This window comes from Elephantulus edwardii, unplaced genomic scaffold, assembly GCF_000299155.1.
Source record: "Elephantulus edwardii isolate Elephantulus edwardi_28Jun2011 unplaced genomic scaffold, EleEdw1.0 scaffold00298, whole genome shotgun sequence".
NCBI lineage: Eukaryota > Metazoa > Chordata > Mammalia > Macroscelidea > Macroscelididae > Elephantulus > Elephantulus edwardii.
In genome coordinates this window covers 1,482,078-1,489,499 of record NW_006400048.1, presented here as the reverse complement: position 1 = coordinate 1,489,499, position 7,422 = coordinate 1,482,078, and the positions used below count along the sequence as shown (strand labels likewise).

The window sequence follows — 7,422 nt, the reverse complement described above, 5'->3', positions numbered from 1 at the left end:
TCATATTTCCTGCAGCTCACATAGCATACTGATCAATATTCAAAAGAATAAAGTTCTACATTTTTTAAGGCAAATCTTTCTTTGTATAACATTATAGACTTTTCAATACATACTGAACATTTGGGAGATACTTCCTCCTCGCTGTCCTTAATTGGACTAGTGTCTTCAGTGAGGTACATTGTGCTAAAGGTTTTTGTCTGAGTCCTAAAAAACCAACCAAACAAAACAACCAGTATCATTGAATCATTGATAGGCATCAAATACTTACAGGGGCAGGTGATGGGAAGGGCTCTGTAGAATGGATGGGTGCTCAGACACTGAGTGTGGTGTTGTGATTGGTGTTGGGGACTGTGCATGAGGGACTGAATAGGGAGAAAATAATTCATAATATGCTTTGTAAATTTTCACTTAAATTATACTTTAAAAAACAAAAGTCAAATACACTATATTCAGTTATTTTTTTTAGTCTTTTAGCCTATATGCACTAAGTTAATCAAATACTTTTTCTGAAAGCTGTCACACTTTTTTTAAAGTTTAAATGCATTTTATTTTTAAATAACCTATGACATTTTTTTCCTTTAAAAAATGCCTCTGTTCCAAATAAATGAAGGTCAAAATTAAAGGGAGAGCTCAAGATGCTATCAGTCCCATTTGTCTAAATTCTGGTGTGGTGATGAAAAGAAGCAGCCAGATAAGATGACATAAGTGCCAAATTTGTTAACATTTCTCCATTTCTAAACCATCCTTAAAGAAAATCATGTATGGAGTCACATCATGCTAATGGTAGTCCAGTAGACAGCAATGCCATCTGGGTTCATGTTTTCACCAATAAAGAACTGGTAGTTTTTTTTAAATTAACAAGGATGTGCTTGATCTGTTCTGCAGGCCCTGTCATAAAAGGTTTTACTCTTTCTGGTTTCTGTTCTTCAAGTTTGCCTTTGACTGATTTCATGTAATCTTTGATGTACTTTTCATAGCTTTCTTTTGTGAAGCTGGTTTCCTGCAAGTGATGGTTCATGACGATGTCAGCACCAGTGATTACTGCGCTTTCGGTTCCTTCACGCAGAGGTGTCTCCACCAACGAGTGAGTCATCAATGTTACCCTCTGTCCTACTGACCATCCTTCCCTCCGCCTCCAGGCAAAGTCAGTCCGCGATCTCCCAGGTTTTGTAGATGTTGGAGACTATCTTATCGTGGCTGATGAGGTCTGGGTAGGTGATCCTGATGGCGGCGAGAAGACCAGAGCGGTGCTACCTGAGCAGGAGCCAGAGCTCTGAGCGCGGTGCAGCCAGAGCGGTGCTGGGGGGAGTGGGGAGCTGGCGGAAAAACAACACTCCACACTTTTATATAACATGTACGTTTAGGATTTAACATTAGTGTAAATGGTCCTGTATGGACCATTTTTCATTTTTTGCTTTATATTTACTGATTAACTTGAAATTCTTCTGAAGAGAAACCTCCTTCTTAAAAGAAATGTTTTGCAATGAGTCAGAAATGATTCATGGCAGTGGGCTGCTCAAGAGAAAAGGTTAACAACAACAACAAATGTTTTTAGTTTGTTTTTTTAAATTTTATTTTACACTCGTTTACTTACAAAGTTCATATATATTGTTTTCACAACAGATCTTTCCCCTTTCCTTTATCCACCACTCCCTCCACCCATCAAATTGTGTGATCCTATAATTAAGCACCCACGCCATCCCCCACCCTCCTGGATCTTTGTACTTATTCTACAATAATGGTCTTATACAGTATTTGCCTTTATGAGACTGAGTTAGTTCACTTAGCATAATGCTCTCCAGTCCCTCCCATGTTAGTTAGTAACTTACAAAATCATTGCTCCTGCCTGCTGCATAGTATTCCATTGTGTCAATGTACCATATTTTCTCAATCCATTCCATTGTGGTTGGGTGTGTGGACTATTTCTGTGTTCCTGATATGGTGAATAACACTGCTATGAATGTTGGTGTACAAGTCTGTTTGTGCCTCAGTTCTTAGTTTCCCAGGGGATATTCCAAGCGGTGGAATGTTCAGCTTTCTGAGGAAATGTCAAACTGCCTTCCAGAGTGGTCATGTTGTTGTTGTTGTTGTTATGTGCCAGTGGTCATGTTGTTTTTGTTGTTGTGTGCCATCGAGTCGCTCCTGAGTCAACCTAGCCATCTCAGACGCACTCATTCCTACCACTCCAGTCACAGAATCGATCCATCTCATCGAAGGTCTTCCTCTCCTGTGCCGCCCCTCCACTCTGCCAAATATGATGTCCCTTCTTGCAACATTCCCAAAGTGTGTCAGATGAAGCTTCAGAATCCTTGACTTCAAGGAGCATTCTGGCTTCACCCTCTCCAGGACAAACCTGTTTGTTCTCCTAGCAGTCCATGGTATATTCAATACTCTTCTTTAGCACCACAGCTCAAAGGCATCAATTCTATTTCTATCATCCCTATTCACTGTCCAACTCTCTGATGCATAGCACATAATTGCGAAGACTATAGTCTGGATCAGGTGCACCTCAGTCTCCAACCTGACTTCGTTGCTCTTCAGTACTCTAGAGAGGTCCCTTACAGCTGACTTTCCCAATGCAATTCATCTCCTGATTTCCTGGCTGCTGTTACCAAGAGTGTTGACTGTGGAACCAAGTAAACTAAAACTGCCAACTATCTCAATCTCTTCACCATCATACTGATGCTGCCACTTGGCCCAGTGTTGAGAATCTTTGTTTTCTTGATGTTGAGCTTCAGTCCATATAAGCAGCTGCAGTCCTTGACCTTCCGCAGCAAGCGCTTCAGGTCCTCCTCACTTTCAGCAAGCAGGGTTGTGTCATCTGCATAACGCAGGTTGTTGATGACTCTTCCACCCATCTTGATGCCACATTTCTCCTCGTACAGCCCAGTGTCTCGGATGATCTGTTCTGCACATACAGACTGAAAAGGTATGGAGACAGAATACATCCCTGATGAATCCCCTTCTTGATTTTGAATTATGTAGTAGATTTTGAACCTTGCTTTGTTCTGACGACTGCCTCTTGGTCCAAGTATAGGTTCCGCATTAGCATAATCAAATGTTCTGGGATTCCCATTCTTCTCAGAGTCAGCCATAGCTTGTTGTGATCCACACAGTCAAAAGCCTTTGCATAGTCAATGAAGCACAAATAGACATTCTTCTGGTATTCTTTGCTTTCTGCCAAGATCCATCTAACAATGCCTATAATATCCCTAATACCAAGACCTCTTCTAAATCCAGCCTACACATCTGGCAGTTCTCTGTTGACATATTGTTCCAACCGTTTTTGGCCCTTGGGCCAAGAAACCAAAATTGTGCACTGGTGCTGAAGGACACATTCTTCTCTCCTGGTTAGCTACCCTCTTGCATCAGCACCTGGCTTCAAATGGAAGACAAGTGGTATTAACCCATGAGAAGGCAATCATGGAGTGGAAGTTTAAGAACAAGGACTTTTTCTCAGAACCTTCTAGGAAAAGAAGTTGTACATTACAGTTGTACTTAACAACTTTAAATTGAAATCATACTGGCTGTGTCATAAGAGACTGACAGCAGCATCATATGTTCAGAATCACAGAAATGCTGATGGCTTGAGACTTAGGCCCTCATATCAGGAGTTGAGAGTTGTCATACCATTTCATAATTCCACTAACAGTACATAAAAGTTCCTAACTCTCCGCATCCCCTCCAACATTTATCCTTTGCTGTCCTATTAAACTTTGCTACTGCTACCAGGGTGAGATGGTATCTCATTGTGGTTTTTATTTGCATCTGTCTTATTGCCAGTGATTTTGAACACTTCTTCACATGTCTGTTAGCCATCTGAATATCCTCCTCTGTGAAAGGCCTTTCCATGTCTCTTGCCCATTTTGTAATTGGATTATCAGTCTTTTTCTTCTGCAGGCCCAGGAGTAGTTTGTAAACTTTTGTTATGAGACCCTTCTCTGAGGTGGTATTGCCAAATGTTTGCTTCCAGTCAGTAGCTTTTCTTTTCACTCTCTTGAAACGTTTTTGATGAGCATAGATATTTAATCTTTAATTCTGTTTATCAATTTTATTCTACTCAGGTTGTGCTTCTCTGGCTGTATTTGGCACTCTCTTTCAAACGTAGACTAGGCCTTCTAAGCTTGGCCCCGGTTTGTCTCTTATAAACTTTATTATTTTGAAATTTATTCCCATATCTCTGATCCACCTTGAGTTGATTTTTGTGTATGGGGTGAGATGTGGATCCTGTTACAGATTTTTGCAAGACACAGTAAACAACCTAAATAAATGGAAAAAATGTTCCCTGTTCATGGACAGGAAGACTCACTACTGTGAAAATGACAGTCCTACCAAAAGCAATCTACATGTTCAATATAATCCCAATCCAGATACCGAATTAAGTTTTCAAGGAAATCAAAAGGGAAATTGTCAAGTTTATTTGGAGAGGAAAGAGACTCCAAGTAAGCAAAGCACTTTTGAGAAACAAAAATGAAGTGGGAAGCATAGCACGCCCTGACCTCAAAACGAGTAGTAACCAAAACAGTATGGTACTCGTACACTGACAGGCACATAGACCAATGGAACAGAAGTAAGAACCCAGAAATGGACCCATATATCTACAGTCAACTGATACTCGACAAAGAATTAAAAACTATCAAATGGGGAAATGACAACATTTTCAACAAGTGGGGCTGGCAAAACAGTGCATGTTTTGAAAAAATTAATATTTAATTTCTTTGTGGAGATTAATACTTTAGATAGAACTTCTCCATGCTCTGGAAGAAAGTAAAACTTGGGATTTGTGAAAAAGCAATCAAAGAATGGATAAAGTGATGAAATATTAGTAAAAGCAAAGCTGAAACACCAAACAAACATCAAATCTATAAGATTACAACAATAAAGAACATACATATATGTATTTGTTAGTATATTTCCATACATGTACTTCTTGTTACTGAAGATTGAAACAGAAATTTGAAAAATATATTGATTTCTTATTATTGTTCTTGTTTTTGTGTCTGATTTTTAAAAAAATTATTATTAATTTCAATGAAAATTTAGACTTTGGATTTCCATTCATTCATTGTTGCACTCTTCTCCCCTCCCAACCCTCCCCCCTAGCATACTACCCTCTTGGAAAAGTAAAAGAAAAATTATTTCATTGTTTTACAATCCCTCCCCCCAAGTTCCACTCCACTATGCAGCCTTACCTCTAGACTCCTGTCATGACAAAAAGACATATCCCTTTTAAACAGTTTTCTCTCTCATCTGTTTCAATGCAGTATACATTATTGAACCCATCTTTCTCAGTCTCCCTCCAACCCTGAGGTCAGTCCTGTTTTACAACAGTGGCACCATGCAGTATTTGTCTTTAATTTCTTCTTGTTATTGTTATGTGCCATTGAGTCCCCTGTGACTTATAGCTACCCTATATACAATAGCTCTGAACCCTGCCCTATCCTGAGCCAATCTCATCATCTCAAACAGATCTAATCCCACTTCTTCAATCACTGAGTCAATCCTTATAATCCTGGGTCTTCCTCTCCTGTGCTGACTCTCCAATCTTCCAAGCATCATGTCCTTCTCCAAGAACTGGTCCTTCCTGGCAATGTGTTCAAAATATGTGAGATGGAGCTTCAAAAATCCTTGCCTCCAGAGAGCAACTTGGCTTCATCCTTTCCAGGACAGATCTCATTGTTTTCTTGGCATTTCATGGTATGTTCAATTCTCTTCTCTAGCATCACAACTCAAAGACTTAAAATTCTTCTTCCATCAAGCATATTCATTGTCCAGCTTTCTGATGCATAGTAATTAATGGCAAAGACCATCCCTGGATTGGAACCACTTTAGTCACTCAACTGACATCTACACACTTGAGCACTCTAGAAATGTCCCTGATAGCAGATTTACTTAATCCATTCATGTTTTGATTTCTTGGCTGCTGGTTCCAAGAATGTTAATTGTGGACTCAAGCAAGCTGAATTGTTGACAATTTCAATCTCTGCTCTATCTATCATGGTGCTACCAGTTGGCCCAGGGGTGAGAATCTTTGTTTTCTTGATGTTGAGCTTCAATCCATATTGAAGGCTGCAGTCCTTGACTTTCTGCAGCAGATGCTTCAGGTTTCTGTGAGCAAGGTTATGTCATATGCATAATGCAAATTGTTTATGAGTCTTTCTCTAATACTGAGGCTACGTTCTTCCTCATAAAGGTCAGCCTCCTGAATGATCTGTTCCACATATAGATCGAAGAGGTGTGAAGATAGGACCCATCCCTGTCTCACTCCTTTCCTGATTTTGAACCGTGCAATGCTTTCTTGCTCTGTTCTGTGGACTGCCTTCTGGTCCAAGTATAAGTTCTGCCTGAGCACAATCAGGCATTTTGGTATTCCAATATCCCTCAAGGTTAGCCACAGTTTGTTATGATCCATAGAGTCAAATGCCTTTGCATAGTCAATGAAACACAGATAGACATTCTTCTGGTACTCTCATCTTTCTGACATTGGCAATGATGTTCCTAGTGCCATGGCCTCTTCTAAGGTCAGCCTGTACTCCTGGTAGTTCTCTGTTGATGTACATGATTTGTTTAATGAAATTCTGTGTCAGTCAATTATTTTTGGCACTATGTACTATTTTTTAATTAATTTTAATGAAAGGTTAGAGACTTAGTGTTTCCATTCATTGTTGCACTTTTCTCCCTGCCTAACCCTTCCTCCCCAGTTCACTCTCCTCCTTAAAAAGTAAAATTATTTCACTGTTATGCAATCCCTCCTCCCCTAAGTCCACTCCACTGTGCAGCCTTCATTCTGGACTCCAGTCATGACAATAATTCCCAATCACAAAACCCTTTTAAACAGTTCTCTCCCTCATCAGTTTCATTGCAGTATATGTCATTCATCTGCTCCTTCTCTGTCTTCCCTCAACCCCAATAACAGTCCTGTTTTACAACAGTGGCCCTATGTAGCATTTTTCCTTTTGTGACTGAGATATTTCACTCAGCATAATTACCTCCAGAGTCATGGATTTTGCATAACATTTCATGAGTTCCTTGTTTTTCAATGCTGCATAGTACTCCATTGTGTGAATCTATCAGAGCTTTTCTATCCATTAGCTTGTTGATGGGCACTTGGGTTGTTTTCAACTCTTTGCTATTCTGAACAAAGCATCAGTAAACATGGGTGTGCATATATCTGCTTGGGTGACGGTTATAGTTTCTTTAGGCTTGGGTGACGGTTATAGTTTCTTTAGGGTAAATTTCCAGTAGTAGAATTGCTGGGATGACAAAGCAAAATATTACAATGAAATGTGCAAGGAGTTGGAGTCGGAAAATCAAAAGGGCCGGACTCGCTCAGCATATCTTAAGCTCAAGGAACTGAAGAACAAATTCAAACCTCGAGTTGCTATAATCAAGGATGCTTTCAGCAGAATGTTAAATGATCCC

At 39.8% G+C, this 7,422-nt stretch overlaps 1 pseudogene; it reads right to left on the bottom strand.

Moving 5' to 3' along the window:
• Positions 1 to 717: 717 nt before the first annotated feature.
• Positions 718 to 1,121, bottom strand: LOC102855470 (annotated as a pseudogene).
• Between the last annotated feature and the right edge of the window lie 6,301 nt (positions 1,122 to 7,422).